General features: G+C 32.8%; 1 protein-coding gene across 1 annotated transcript in view; it reads right to left on the bottom strand.

Moving 5' to 3' along the window:
• The window catches only part of LOC108766957 (RNA-binding protein fusilli), a 125,160-nt gene that overhangs the window by 15,590 nt on the left and 109,308 nt on the right, over nucleotides 1-262 (bottom strand). The gene's annotated exons all lie outside the window — the stretch shown is intronic.

Raw genomic sequence — 262 nt, forward strand, 5'->3', positions numbered from 1 at the left:
GACACTGAGTGCAGCCAGTGCACCCCAATCGAAAACGCTATATGGTGAATTCGATCACTTGCATCACCGACGAGATACTATTAAAGACTGACATCCTTACGGGAGTTCGCGTCCTTGTGAATATTGAAGTGATTAAGAGTTAAAAACTAATATTGTACTAATTTTATGGTTTATTAGTTTAGTAGATGTATTTATGCATTTATAACTCAATAATACTCGATTTTTCTTTAAAATTGAGACTTCAGTGTTATATATATATATA

This window comes from Trachymyrmex cornetzi, unplaced genomic scaffold (assembly GCF_001594075.2).
Source record: "Trachymyrmex cornetzi isolate Tcor2-1 unplaced genomic scaffold, Tcor1.1 scaffold12, whole genome shotgun sequence".
NCBI lineage: Eukaryota > Metazoa > Arthropoda > Insecta > Hymenoptera > Formicidae > Trachymyrmex > Trachymyrmex cornetzi.